Consider the following 15,598-nt stretch of genomic DNA (forward strand, 5'->3'; position numbering starts at 1 on the left):
AGTGGTGAATGGTTGACTGCAGAGGTGCTGGTGCTGCAATAAAGTAAAGTGAATTGAGGAGTACTCAGATTCCTAAGTAGTGTAGCAAATATGTACTCAAATTTGTAAACAGTGTAGCAATTATGTACTCAAATCTATGGTCCTTTATATGTTTTAATTAAATTTGGACCTCCAGATAAATAAAATCCCGATTTGGTAGAAATATGTTATTTCACACGTACTTAAACAGTGGGGTATATTAGCCATTTCCATGTTTTCAAATAACTTTGGACCTTAGAATAAGAGTAAAATCTAGTTGGACCCTGCTATAAATAACCTTATGGGCTTAGGACCAAACAAGAAATTTTCCTTTAGATATATAAGCTATAGCGAGAGGAGGACCAGACATCAAATTCCACTTTAGACTGGATAAAGTTATGTCCCGGAAACATGTTTCATGTGTTTTTGCACTTAGTAAAGCTTCCTCATCTTAAGTTTCCAATTTTTATGAACCTCTTTTTATTTTTCCTTGGATGGAGGAGGATGTAGCTTATTTTTGCGCAATTCCTCATCTTTAATAAGGCTAAGTCCTATGGACTAGATTGAGCTGCTAGATTAACATAAATGTGTTGCAATTTTTTTAAAAAAAGTTGTCTATTTGTTAATTAACACTAGTTCTCTTCTAGCAGTTGTTCGCAGGTGAACTAGCAGCTAGATAGTTACGTTGAATCATTCAGTGCTGGGAAAACCACTTTTTCGGTGGATGGTTTAGCGCTGGGAGATTTATTTTTACCTGACAGCTGCCACCGACGATGAACGGTTCAGCGCTGGGTGGTGGTCCCAGCTAACGTGGACTGCTAATCTAGCTGCTAGATTAACACTCTTATAAGACTTAGATGGTTGTCCTAGCTAACGTGGATTGCCAATCTAGCTGGTAGATTAGCACCCCATAAGACTTAGCCTAAAATTCACTTGGAATGAGTGGTCTAAGAGCAACCACAGTGGGCGAGTATAACCAAATATTTGGTCAAAAAACGAGACACAGCGGACAGACTATCGATTAAAATCCGGACCAAACACCAAATCCCAAACTATATTTGGTCCAAAACCAAGACCAAAACCAAATATAGTCGAGCGAACGTATAGTTAACGCCCCACCACCAGGCGGGTGTATAATTAACGCCCCACACCAGGCGTGCATAAAGTCCCCGCTCACACCAGGCATGTTTTATACCTCCGCCCCATTTATTATTATTATTTTCTTTTGGGTGGGGCGGGGTTTATACCACCGCCCCACTCTTTTTTTTAATTCACTTTATATATGAGGCGGGCTTTATACCTCCGCCCCATTTTCTTTTTCTTTTTTTTTTTTTTTTTTTTTTTTTGGAATCTAATCGGGCGTACGTATAGTTTACGCCCCACACCAGGCGAACGTATAGTGCACGCTCGACCAAATTTAGTCTTCTACCCGTAGCGTCACACACCAGATTAAACTCAAATTTGGTCATCTATTTTGGTTTTTAATCTTTGATTATACTCACACCACTACAGTTGCTCTAAACCTTCAAAATTATTGCCATATCATGAATTTTGGAAGGAATCTATATATGAAACACAAAGACCTTGTTTACGCTTACTAGTTATTACTAATCATCGGAAAATGGACTTTGGGACGGATAGAAGATAGGCCCTGAGAATCTTGATCACACTCATTGAATGGGATTTATCATGGACGGTACCTAAAGATGGAGCAGTAGAGAAAGCAAGCAGTGGAAGGAAATAGTAAGTTTTGTGGTGGAATACCTATTTTGAAGTTGCAGAAATACTGCTCCATGCCAGTATTGTCATCGCAGTTGGGTGGTTTTATGTTTAACTTTGACTGTGTTTACGCCTAAAAATATCACCGGTCTCAGATAAGGAATTGCATATATTCTTACGTTATAATAGAGTAATTTATTCTTATGACCCTAAAAATTGTGGGTTTTACTCTCTTAGCCCCAGGGTTATTCAACAAAATTTGCAAATTATTGTAGTGGCTCTGGAACATTATAGGAAGTAGGATTAACAAAATAACCGGTGTGCATATTGCCTGCACATAAAATCAGTGTGCCTATTGCCTGCACACTATAAAATATGAAGAAAAATTAAAAAATTATTTACAAAAATCAGTATGCATATTGCCTGCACACTATAAAATATGAAGAAAATTAAAAAAATTATGTACAGAAATCAGTGTGCATATTTCCTGCACATAAAATCAATGTCCATATTGTCTGCACACTATAAAATATGAAGAAATTTAAAAATTATTTAAAGAATAAAATATTATGTTAAATGAAAATTTGATAGTTGTATTTATACTCGTTATGTAGGTCTTTCAAAAAGTTGTCCAAATATATAAAATTTGTCGAATTCTTACGTATAATTCGTGAGACATGTTATGTTCAAGTTGGCACGACAATTATACCCTTAATAAAGGATATAGTTTATTTGATAACATCATCAAACAACTTTATCCAAATGGCCCTCCTTCTTTTTTAAGGGTCATTTCAACAAAATGGGTTAATTTTTTCAAAAATGGATTTTAAGTCAAAGGCCATTTGAGTAAGACTGTAGTTGCAGGAAATCCTGCACTACACCCCTCATGTGATTTCATTATTAATCAACTCATTTTTAGGTTTACACTCTTAATTTTATTGATCAATCTTTGAATGTTCTTACAAGAAAAGATAAAGAAATCAAGAATGATCTCTGCTCTAGATTTTCTCTCTCCTATTTACTTGTTTTTTACTCAAAAAAGATCTCTCCCTCTCTTTACAACTTGAACGACTATTTATAAGGAAATACATAGTGGATGACAGCTAATCTGTCCTGTATTTTCGGGTATGGTTTGCGACATTCTCGCAACCTTACGAATGTTAACTTCGCAAGCTCTCTAATTTTCGCAGGACTATCATATCTTTCTCGTGATCTTAGCTGACGTCGTTTATTTTATTCTTCCTGAAATTGTTCTGCCACGCTGTTGTATTGTGTTGTTGATAATTTCGCTGAAATATTATTGTTGCGAGATTCTGATCCTACATCTTGCCTCTTCTCATATCTTCTCTACAAAGTAGAGAATGATGTGAGAAATGCCGCAGCTGTTCATCTTTTCACATTCTGCATTTATCATACGTATTCTTTCTTCCATTTGTTTCTTGACACGTCTTCTGTAACCGCTGCTTTTCAACCGCTCACGTCTTTCGTCTTAATGGTTTATTTCTTCGAGTAAAAAAAATCTCCTTTATATACTCTCTTATCCTTTCCACTTTCTTTTTACTTTCTCTTCTATTTTTATTTCTCATCTCTGCAACTCTGTTATTCTTCTGCAAGTTCTGCTGCTGTAATTTTCCCTTCAATCCTCTTACTTTTTATTCATTCCATACTTATATTCAAATATGGCTCCAAGTGGTCATAGACATGAGAAGAATTTAAAGATGTCCAAAAAGATCTTGCTGATAAAGGTTTCACACTTCCACCATTCCTGGTGAAATGCCAAATCAATTCTTTCTGTCAAACTTTTCTCTGATCATATTGTGATGATCAATCAATCATAATTTCGCTAGGTCAGATTCTCGCAGGTCTCCCTATTCCTCTTTATAACCCAGATCTTCCTTTATTTTATGAAATTCTCGCTCACTCGGGATTTTCGCGAGCTATCTTCCAACTGAGTGGGGACTGCATCCGTCTGATGCTAGAGTTCGCTAATCGTGGTGCTGGTAAGGATCTCTATACTCCAAAGAACTTAGGGATCCTAAATTCGCAACCTAGAGATAATTGCTGAGAAATACACAGTAGCGATTTCTTTGAGAACTATGAACTTATCTCCATGAAGAAAGAGAATACTCGCTGGGGTATTCGCTTAAAAAGGAAAGATAACATTGATGAAGCCAAAATTCTCATGCAAGATATTGACTGGCATTCTGGTAAAAACACAACTCCTCGCCAATCCAAAGATGATAAATGGGTGTTTTTTCCTTTAATGCTAAAAGGACCCTACATTGCTGGGTCAAATGTTCTTCCTGCGAATCTCGCTGCTTATCAACCTTGGGTTTCTCTTGGCCCGAGAAGGAGAAAGAGGTATGTTTCTTCCCATTTAACTCACTTTATATTTCTTTATTGATTTTTATTATTCTGTTCGCTAACTCTTGCGACATTCCGCAGATCCAAAAACTGAAAGATAGTTATAACAGGACTGGGAAAGCTAGTACTCTGTTAGCTCTTCGCTCATACACAGATGAGGTAAGAAATTTTCTCTTATGATTTTAAAGTATACTGTTGCTTCCATGCTTCCATTTCTTATTTCTATCTGTGTGTGAAGATTATTGCTGAAGTAGAAGAATCTGCCGATGTTGCGAAGATGGTGATAAAGGTAAAGGTGCTCTTCGCAGGGAAAAATCAACTGGTCCTCCTCCAAAGAAAAGGAAAGTTCGTTCTTCTTCTCCTTCAAATATCCTCCTCACGAAAATTCCGAAAGTGACAAGGGTGATGGACAATGATGATCTTGCTGCAAGTGAAGATTCTCCACCTGAATCTTCTATGGCTAAGCTCTGGCCTCTTTTCTGATTCTCTACAAGGAATGGGAGATAGCCAATTCGCAAATACCTGCAAAGCTCTCGCTACCCTTTGCGATGTCCCTTTACTGGATGGTGATAGCTCTCTTCGTGGAGTTTCTAGATCAGTGACTCCCGACTTCTTGCATTCTCTCAATAGTCTGGTATATTTTATCCTTTTACTTCTTCATTGTTATAACTCAAAATTTCTTTCTATATTAATATTTTTTATATTTTCGCAGGCTGGAAAAGCTTCTTTTGTGTTGCCTCAGATCTAGAGAGAAGACGCGAAAATCTTGAAAAGAAGAATCTTCAATTTCGCAAAAAGAATGAAGAATTGGAAGCTGAAGTTAAAGGTCTTCGCGAGAAAAATAGACAATTAGAAATTGATTCTTCTTCGTATAAGAACAAAATCTCTAGTCTTCAGCAAGCTAATAATCAGCTTTACGGTATGTTACTTTTCTCTTTTCCCTTTATTCATTCATCCTGTTGTTTTATCTTATTTAAATGATCCTTTTTGCAGACATTTATGGTCTTTCTGATGAAGCTACCCTTCTTCGTTCATTTCCTAATGCCTTGGATAATGATACCCTTCTTGAGCGTCTTAACAATTCCTTAAATAGCTTCTCAAATGATAGAATTTCATCTCTTTCTCTAAATGAGCTTAGATCTAAATTTCGCCTCTTAGAAATTGATCATAGATCTAGTTTAGGCTTAGCCAACCGATTTAAGCGTCTCCTTCTTGATTCTAAAGAGAAAACCAATGAGTTAAGAACCAAAATTAGCGGTCTCATAGATGATAAGGATCGCATCTCTGATCAAGGTGCCAAGGCTTTGGCGAAATTCCAAGAGGCTCTTCTTGAAGTTCAACTTGAACGAGATGAAGCTAACCGCAAGAACATCGAACTCTGCGAAAGGGAAAATCAAATTCGTTCTCGTCTTCTTATAAGTAGTGAGGATGAATTTGTTTGGGCTGCGAAAATCTTAGATGATGCTAGAAAAGATTTAGGTGTAAATGTTAGTCTCCAAGTTGAGCATACAACGCCTTGATTAGAGATATGATTTCTGACAGAGAAGGTTACTAACTCTTCTTTTCTAATCTTTTGCTTCTTATGAATTCTCATCAAGTTAATAATTGATTGTCTTTTGCTCGCAGATTCTGAAAATAGATATCGTGAAAAGATTGAAGAACTCGAAGCTGAAAAGGAGGAACTCGCAAAGAATCTTTCTTCTCGCAACGACAAGTATTCTAGATTAAAGAATCAAATCAAGATCACTGTTGCGAATTTTAAGAATGATGCTATGCATTTTCGCAATCAAACTATCCAAATGGTTTGTGACGATCATAATATCCCACATTCTGATTATCCTTGTCTCTTGGAAGAAATCCCACAGAATACTCCCAGTTTGATTATCTCTGATAGCGAAGCTGACGATGAAGAATCTGATAGTGATGGAAGTTCTGATGGTGATGAAGATTCTGACGCAGACGAAGAAGGAACAAGTCTGATGAAGATAATGAAGGATTAACTAAGAAGTAGTCTTTATTTTTTCTTTGATTCTTTGTAATACTTGTACATTTATTTCTTCTTTCTGTATATTTGTGTTTCTTTCATTTTGACCTGCATTAATTAAAACAATTATTTTTTGCAATACAGTTAATCAATATAATCATTAATTCTTGAATCTTTGAGTAAATCTATCATATGGAGACAAATAACATTTTCTAACTTCATACATTCCCATACTTGCCTCTGTTATTTGAATCCAAATAAGAGATTTCATAAAAAAATTCTTATTTTATGTCTCAATTTTTCGGTTAATCATGTATAACTTCGCAATCTTATGCGAAGTGAATTTTGTTTCTTTTCAAAATCTCATTCCTGTGTGGTCTTATTTTTCCTTCCTAATTAAAGGTCTTATTATGCCACCTCTTGTCATTGCGACAAAATCGCAGGACGTCTTTGCACTTTCATGCAAAAACCCATTGATCTTGCCTTAACTTTTTCTTTTGTATTATGGCCTCTTCAGGAATGTTGGGACAATATGGCAGGCCTAAATATTCCTTCGAAAATGAATCCCCATGGCATTGCCGTCTTGCGACGAAATCGCAGGACGTCTTCGCACTTTCATGCGAAAACCCATTGATCTCGTCTTATCGTTTTCTTTCGTATTATTGCGTCTTCAGGATTGTTGCAAAAATATGACAAGCCTCATGACATTTGCGTCTTAAGACACTTATCAGCTCCGTAATGGAGGGTGACGCCCTTATCTCCCCCTGGTTGCCCCTTCAAGGAGGCGTACTTCTATAATACAAGGTTATCTCCTCCCATCCAGTCTTAACAACAACCAGTTGTTTTCGCAGCCTCTTATCCCTTTTCCTATAGGGCTTATGGTTACGAGACTGCACCCTAAGTGGGGTTTTCTTCTGGACGAGTGCAGTATAAGCCAAGACTTGTCAATAATGGCAAAGTACGATTCAAACATCTCTGGCACTCTTGACTCAACCGTGTACCTCGGCGCCTTGATCAGATCTGCACTCCTTGGGAGAGTCCTTATTACCTTAGTTTCCCAACCTAAGTCATATGCTTAAGCTGAGAATCCAAGGTGCCTCTCACGGATTGGCTTCATTGACCCCAAATCTCCATGACTCAGGTTCCGGTGGCGGTGTAGCCTTTCCCTGAGCCATGCAACAGGTACCCCCTTATATGACGTACTTTAGGTCTTACATTTGATTCTTGCGAAATTGTATTCGCGAACTAGGGTGTACGCCATAAAGGTTCGCCTCTTTCTCTTTTGTCATTTTTCTCTGATTATTTTTTGTAAAATTCATTATCTCTGCGAGAGTCTCGCAAATCATCATATTGTATCTGAATTTCGCAATCTCAATTTTTACATTCAATTAAATGTATTTTTGAGAATTTTGCTTATTGCGAGAGTATCGCAACAACTTAATCATTCATACATTTCTTGTTTTTATTACCTTTGTCATCCTATGCTTCTTTATTATTTTCTGCTACTGCTTCCTTAGTAGTGGTATGTTCATCATTTTTATTCTGAGCTAGCATTGATTTCGCAACATCTTTTCTTTTTTCCTTTCGATTGCATCCACCATCAACCTCTCACTTCTTTGTGTATCTTTAATTTTGCGTCGCCAGTTTTCCTTCTTGTTTGCTCTTCCTTCGCAAGATTCTATCTCAGTTTCGTAACACCTCTTTCCTTCAGCCCAATCTCCCTTTATGATTCCTACACCACTGGGGTGAGGGAATTTGATGCACTGGTGGAAAGTTGAAGCTAAACCTAGAATCCCATGTAGCCAAGGTAGACCAATTAACGCATTGTATTTTTTCTACACAACAATGTAGGGTGATTCTACATCAACGACACGGAATAAGATTTCGGAAGATATTCCCTTCAATGGAATTCACATAGTAACCTCCCCTTTAGGCTTGTTAGCAGTACCATTAAAACCATATATCTTATATGTTGATGGTATAAGATCACCATCTCTTCCACACATGGTTTTATAAGTATGATAAAATAAGATGTTCACAGAGCTTCCAGTATCGATTAGAATTCTATTGATTGCTCATGAATCCTCAGCTTCATCATCCTCATCTTCTTTCGGTTTTGGATTAATTTCTAATTTTACTACCAATGGATTGTCATGCACCTCTTCTCCTTCGGTAAAATCTTATGCGGTAAAAGAAATGATATTTTTCTGTCATTCCTCTATCGGCGATATTTTCGCAATATTCATAATTTTTCTTCCATCATTATCTCTTGCGAACACTCTACTCAAAACATTATCATGAAAATCTTCAATTGTCTTATATGAATGTATGATGGAGTGACAGAATAGATTTTTTTGCTTTTGCACCAACTTATATTAAGAATGTTTCTTTCTTTTTCATCGTATTCACTTTGTGATGCTCTGGTGGTGGTGGCAGTGGTTGAGATTGTGGATGCCCTACCAGAAAGTCGTTTAGTTTTCCTTGATCTATCATTCTCAAAATAATTCTTTTTACATTTCTGCAATCATTTGTTGTATGTCCATGAAAATGATGATAAGAACAAAACTCATGGCTTCTGTGATTTGGAGGTGGTTTTGTTCCCATGTTCCATGGTGTTGGTATATTTTCCATCAAGATTATAGCTTCCCATTTCTTCTCCACACTTGCACTTAGAGGTGGCATCTTGATTTCTTCCCATACTACCTTGTGACCTCCTTGTCCTCTATTATAGTTTTGTCTTTGACCTCCTTAAGTTTCTTGCGGTTGATCGAGTCTTTGAATCTTGTTATTTCCACCACGATTGTAGAAATTTCTTTCTATTTCATACTCTTCTTGATCTCGGCTTCCCATAGCCACCAGTTTCTGTTGATTGTTACTTGTCACCTTCTCTTGTTGTACTTGCGAAGTATTCGCCATTGTGTTTATTAGCTTGGGTAATAAGCTTGCATTCACTGTTTGTGAGCTGGTGTTCGCAACTGGATATGATTCCATTTCATTTTTCCTTTCCTATAGAGCAATGTATTCTTCTTGAAGTTCTCGCAATTCAGTCATTGTGATCGTATTCTTGACTCTGAAAATTTTGACATACAATAGGTTTGTTGCAAACATAGCATTGATAAATGATAATATGAGATATCTCTCATCTACACGTCCAGCCATTTCGCTACACATAGTTCTCCATCTTTTAGTCAAGTGTTTCAAACTTTCGCCAATTCTTTGTTTTAATCCAAACACATCTTCTAAACCAGGTCGTGAGGAATTATTACTTATATATGCTCCCAAGAATGTGGTCTGCAAATGATTGAAGGAGGTTATTGTATTCTTTGGTAAACCTTCAAACCATTTTAACGCTTCTCCTGTTAAGCTGGATGCGAAATATTTGCACAATACCGTATCATGATTTTCCCATTGTAACATGCACCTCACATAAGCTTTAATGTGCTGAATTGCACAAGTTGTTCCATCAAAAATGCTGGTTAATGCGGGCAAATTGAATTTCGGTGGTATTCCTCCTAATTGTACTTCCCTTGTAAATGGAGTTTTCGCAGCTTCTTCTATTGCTTCATCCAATTGTCTTCTGCCTACTTCTCCTCTATTATTTAGCATTCCTCCCATTTATTCTAATTCTTTAAAGATTTGTTTGTTTACACCTGAATATTGATCCATTGGTCTTTTTAATTTCGCCTTTCTTCTTCTGCGTTCATGTCTATCTTCTCTCGCGAAATTTTGCATTTCTTCTTCATCCTCATCTCGTCTTCTTCTGCGATTCTCTTCTTCATCTCTATCTTGAATTCGCATATGATGATGCCTTTCATTTTCCCCTCCATGATTTTGTTCATTTCTTATCAATTCAATTCGCTTTCTTTCAGCCATCCTCTTTACTCTATCATACTCCTCATTGAGATTACCGTTATTCCGGTTTTGTGTACGCCTTCTTTCTCGATTGTCGTGATTGTTCTGGCGAATTTTCTCCTGAAGCTCTTGTTTTTCCATTTCCTCTCTCAATCTTTCACGTTCGCAGATTAAACGTGCTTGTTCAGCATAATGTCTTTCAATTTCTTCTTCAATTGTCTGTTGATTTCTTTGAGTTTCTCTCTCATGTAAAATTCTTCTTCCTTCCTCTCGATTTCCTTCGCCATCTTGGTCATTTCGTCCCTGATGTTGTCCGTTCTCTTGATTTCCACCATTTTGCCCATCATCAAAAATTTTCGTTTTGTGGAATGTAACGATCATCAGCTCTTTCTCTATTTTCGCGATATTCTTCATTAGGATTTGATATTTCTTCTTGAATATTGTTTACAGCATTGATTGTGGGTGAGTTTCGCCTCATTTCTCTTCTAGTCGATCTTGAATATGATTTTGTAATACTTCTCGATCTTCTATTCTGTAGTCTTATATTCTCCATCCTTAATTCGTGATTTTGCCTTGTTAAATTTGCACGTTCTTCTTCCTCAGCTCTTCTTTCTTCATGTATTCTTCGTCTCAACGTTTCTAACGCTCCAATTTCCTCATCTCCATGAATTATTCCTTCATCTGCTTCTTGATTTCTCTCTTCCTGTCTATAATTTATGTTTTGTTTCTCTTCTTCTACTTCTTCTGCCGAATTTGATTGCCAAGTGTGTATGCTCACCCTATCATAATCAGTATTCCTCCCTTGAACTAGTGTTTGTTGAATTGGTGGTTGAATTTGATTTTCTCTATTACTTCTCATTCTAGTAGATTATCCCATTTCACTTCTTTCTCTTCCAGCAATTCTCTTGCTTCTTCTAACAGTAGTCGGTTGTTCGGATGTATTTCTTCTTCTAGCCATTTCTTCAATGTTAACAATATTGCAAGAAATTATGGAAAATTCGTAATCAATCACTCTAAATTTTCACAAATCTCAATATCAATTTTCATCTTTTTCTAGAATAATGTTCAATAAGTCCATGTTTCTAGCGCCATTATATATTTGCGGGATATCCTACACTACACCCCTCATATGATTTCATTATTAATCAACTCATTTTTATGTTTACACTCTTAATTTTATTGATCAATCTTTGAATGTTCTTACAAGAAAAGATAAAGAAATCAAGAATGATCTCTGCTCTAGATTTTTTCTCTCCTATTTACTTGTTTCTAACTCAAAAAAGATCTCTCCCTCTCTTTACAACTTGAACGACTATTTATAAGAAAATACATAGTAGATGACAACTAATCTGTCCTTTATTTTCGGGTATGGTCTGCGACATTCTCGCAACCTTACGAATGTTAACTTCGCAAGCTCTCTAATTTTCGCAGGACTATCATATGTTTCTCGTGATCTTAGCTGACGTCATTTATTTGATTCTTCCCGAAATTGTTCTGCGACGCTGTTGTATTGTGTTGTTGATAATTTCGCTGAATATTATTGTTACGAGATTCTGATCCTACAAAGACAGAGTGAGAGGAGGGCCAAACACTTACTTTCCACGTTATAATATTTTTTCCGACACAAGAAGCACATTAATGTGAGTAATGCTACACCTACAACAGATAATCCCGACAGGGGATCGAATGGTATCTGGGAAGCCCTCTAGCATCTGGATAATCAATGGGCAAAAATGGGGCCCTGCACTTGTTTCAGTCGGAATATTTGACGGGATTTTCCGTCGGTAGGGTTAGTGTTTTCGCAATAATGTACGTAAAAGTAACTAATGAGGGACCGGATAACAAGTAAATAACAATTTATATTAGTTTTAAATTACGATGACTAGTTGCACTAGTGGAAAATAACAGTTACCGTCAAAGCAAGTCATAGACACGAGTTAAATGACTTGCTTTGGCGGTCGGGGAAAGGGTCGTTGTTTGAGCGTCTCGCTGTGTATCTTATATCAATGACCGGTGTTAACGGTCAATAAGTTATGACTGACCCCAATCAGTCATGGATATAAATCTTAATATAAAAAAAATATATTCAGATTGGTTGTCTGGCCTGACTGAATCTGACTAAATTCTAAAATCAATCACAAATGAAACTCAAATGAAAACTCAAACTAGAATTCAAATGAGAATCAAATCAAACTCAAACTTAAATGAGGACCATACTCCATTCTCCACTAGTGTTGTGACGCCCATGTTCTGCACGGACCCAGATATTTGCAGAAAATATATAGTTTTTGCACTCGTGCGTTGCACGTTCCTAAATATTTTGTATACAAAAGTACCTATCGTGGCTCATGGTTAGATTTTTTTAAATATTTTTGTACCCGTAAAATAAATATTTTTTTTACCCATGAAGTATTTTTTTTTTACTCAAGATATTATTTTTTTACCCATGAAGTATTTTTGTTTTACTCAAGATATTTTTTTTACCCGTGAAGTATTTTATTTTTAACTCAAGATATATTTTATTTTTCCCCGTGAAGAACTCCATATTTTTTTAGTACATGCCATACTCAAGGAAATAAATTAATAAACGGGTAGAAAGATAAAAAAAGAAAAAATTTACCCATGAAGTATTTTTTTTACTCAATATTTTTTTTCTTTTACCCGTGATTTCTTTTATTTTATTCAAGATATATTTTATTTTTGCACGTGAATAATTTTGTATTTTAATAAACAGGTAGAAAGAAAAAAAAACTATCTTAACCGTGAGGTTAGATTTTTTTTACTTAGGGTATTTTTTGTTTTTTTATTTAAGGAATTATTTTCTGGTGGGACCGGTAAGATTTTTTTACTTAAGGTATTATTTTTTACTTAAGAAATTATTTTATGATGGAGCCAGGAGCTCTTATTTCCTATTCGTCTAAATTTTCTCAAAAGATTTTATTGGTCTAAATATTCTTCGGCGGGCCAGAAGCTTGAAGAAGATAGTTTTGTTCAACTTTTAACCACAATATTGGAAATTCACCTGAAATCATATCACTCCCTCTGTTTCAAAAAGACCGTCCTCTATTCCATTTAGGTCTGTTTCAAAATTGTGTCCAGCTTCTGTTTATACTCATATTTTTTCCAATGCACTCTCTAATATACCCTTAAGTTTTTTTATATTCATAAAAAAAATTAATGCGACCAACCTAAAATATTAATGAAATTTATATAATTAAGGAAACAAATATATCCTTCATTTCTTTTTTGTATTTCCTATTTACAATCTCATAACAATTTTTGGTAGTTTTTGTTACTAACAGTTTTATTTGAAATAAATTAGGAAAGTAATTAAGGGTAGGCATGTAAACTGCTATGGTCTCCTTAATATCTTGACAAAGTCAAAGCGGACTGTCTTTTTGAAAGGGAGGGAGTATTAATTACTCCCTCTGTCTTTTTTTATCTGTCAGCTCTGTTTATAGACATTTTTCCCTTACACTATCAAATATACCCTTTATATTTTATAACCATAAAATTATTTTTTTCCAAATCTTAAATATTATTACCATATATAAGGAAAAAATCTATTCAATGTCTTTATATTAATCATCATTCCTTTTTTAAATAAAAACATTTATTCAATATCTTTGTATCAATTTTAGTTTTGGTAATAACATAACATTAAATATGGCTGGTCAAGGGTCAGTCACGACATTTTATAGTATTTCCTTAATATTTTGATAAAGTCAATTAGGACTGTTAATCTAGGACGGAGGGAGTATTAATTTTCTCAAAAGATTTTATTGGTCTAAATATTCTTCGATGGGGCCAGAAGCAATAGAGCTTTGTTCAGCTTTTAACCACAGCAGAGGAAATTCACCTGAAATCATATTATTAATTATTTGTTTGAATAAGCTGCTCAAGGTTTTCACACACTAACTTAGTTTTCACATACAAACCGGAAGAAGCTAACATTTCACAAACAAACTGGAAAGATCTCAATGAATAAAGAATAAAAGAAGTCTTGATATGTAACTTTGGGAAATATTTTTAGGCTGTCTAATAATAATAGATTAAGTGAGTCAGGTAATTTCAGTCAGATCAAGATAGGTCAAAAATAAAAAAAAACATGATGTTACTATTTGTCTAGCAAATTTATGAATTTTCTTTTTAGAATATCTATTTTCTTAATTGAGTCAAAATAAATAACACACACACACGTAGCAGAGACCCTTAATTTTATTAATGCTAGATTTGGGTTTCTGAAATGTACCTTTTTTGTGAGAAGCATTCTTTGAGTTGTGTTTGTTCTTCTCACATTTTTCAGCAATGGAGGCTTTATGTTCAATCACATGAATATCAATTCTTCTCATCTTTAGACTTGTCCCTTGCGGAAGACACATTCTTGTCTTTGGAACACATCAATTCTTTTACTTGAATATTCTTACCCAAATCAACCATAGTGACTTCACCAGTTTTATGTCTCAGTTTCCGTTTGTACTCAGACCAGGAAGAAGGCAATTTCTCAATCACAACAGACACTTGAAAAGTCTCATCAATCACCATACCTTCTGCAGGAACTTCATTGATAATTTGTTGAAGTTCAAGGAATTGATCAACCACAAATTGGTCATTCGATATTTTATATTCCAAGAACCTAGTTACCAAGAATTTCTTGCTTCCAGCGGTTTCAGCTTGGTATTATGCCTCTAAAGAAACACATAAATCAAATGCATAAAAGTTCTCCTTAGCATTGTAAAAATCATACAAAACATCCTCCAAACAATTCATAATATGATTTTTTGCCATGTAATTTTCCCTCTTCCATTCTTCTAATTCAGACTCATGGCCATCTTCATTCAAAGACTCATAAAAAGTTTTCTGAACATATGAATCCAGCAAATGGTAACTCAGGAAAAACAACATTTTTTACTTGCACCTCTTAAAATCTTTGCTATCGAATTTTGCAGGCTTATCAACATCATTCTTTCCCATTGTTACAAAAAAAGATATATCGTGCTAAGATTGTTGGAAACATGAAAGTAATGGTGTTAAAAATAAATTTTTGATAACTGAAATAAACACTCAATTGAAATCAGCAAATAGGGTACATAGTCACTTGATCTTCAAGCTGTCCTTAACACGATAGTTCACCGGTTCGCCTAAAAAATGAGTGATGCCTATACCCGTGGTGAAGTCGTATCTAGGATAAAACTGTCGGTTCCAAGTACTATAAGCACCACAGTACTTGAACACTCTTACGAACTCGACATCAAAGCACGGAATGTAAAAACCACACATAGGGAGAAAGACAAAAAAAAAATAAGGATAATAGCTTCTTCTGGACACGTTTTCGAATGAAGGATTCAAGTGGTTTATATATGGAGAATAGAGAAGGTCGAAAATAATGTGCATTAAGTGTGAATTAAAGAGAGAATAAAATCATAATTAAAGACAAAATTAAATTCGAACTAATTCAAGATTTTCCAAAACGGTAAAAAACAGCTAGGCAGATAATTGCAGATTATGTCAACATAAGAAGAAAAACGAAAAAGAAAATACTTCCCGCTGGGTCATATGCCACCCAAATTTAAGACAAAATCTAATTTGATTTTCAATTCGTTTATCAAATAATTCAAAAGTATTTTGTCCAAAGATAAGTCTTGGCTGACCGGAGCCCGA

Source organism: Papaver somniferum, chromosome 5 (genome assembly GCF_003573695.1).
Source record: "Papaver somniferum cultivar HN1 chromosome 5, ASM357369v1, whole genome shotgun sequence".
Lineage (NCBI taxonomy): Eukaryota > Viridiplantae > Streptophyta > Magnoliopsida > Ranunculales > Papaveraceae > Papaver > Papaver somniferum.